Below are 845 nucleotides of genomic sequence, written 5' to 3'. Positions count from 1 at the left end.
ATTCAATAATTGATACCTGTACCTGTACCTATACTCGTACATGCCCTTGTAAATTTAACATCCGGTTATTTTTAACAAAAAAAAAAAAAAAATGTAAGGTCAAACGCATCAATCACATAATAATTTATTTATTTATTTATTTTAAATTTGTTTAACATGTGATTTTAACAACCGAATGTGTAGAAGGTTGTCGTACAAACAAAAAAAAAATTATTATTATTATTATTATCGATTTCGAACGATGAATAATAATGATGATGATGATGATGATGACAAAAACAAAAATCGATGAATACATACTAAGGACGACTAATAATGGATAATTTAACCGAAAAAAAATAAAATGAAAAGATTTCGATAAAATTAACGCCATGTTGACAAAACAAATATAAAAAAAATTTTCCCGCCATTTTTTTTTTTTAAATTCGATGCACCTGAACCTTAATAAAATTGTTTTATAAAAAAAATTTAATTAAAAAAAAAAAAAACCAAAATAAATTTTGTAAATGTGCGACATTATCTCAGTGGTAGTAGTAGTAGTCTGCATGACAAAAATCAAGTTATAAATTTTGTTTTTGCGGTTTTTTTTTAAATTAAAAAAAAATATAAAAAAAGAGGAAAAAAAGGGGGAGGTTCGAAGGGGGCGGAAAGGGGGGTCGGGAAAACTGACAACACCGAGGGGAGAATAGGAAGGAAGGAAAAAAATTTTTTTTTTTTATTTTTTTTTTGTTTAAACTTCGTTTTGAAAAATTTTTTTTGTCGTTGTTGTCACCGCGTAATAATAAATAATTCGCAAAGTTTTCCCTCCCCTCTTTTTCGTGGAAGGAGGGGGAGGGGAGGTTTTT

Source organism: Pediculus humanus, genomic scaffold (genome assembly GCF_000006295.1).
Source record: "Pediculus humanus corporis 1103172107734 genomic scaffold, whole genome shotgun sequence".
In the NCBI taxonomy this organism is placed as follows: Eukaryota; Metazoa; Arthropoda; class Insecta; order Psocodea; family Pediculidae; genus Pediculus; species Pediculus humanus.
This window is presented reverse-complemented; position numbering follows the sequence as displayed.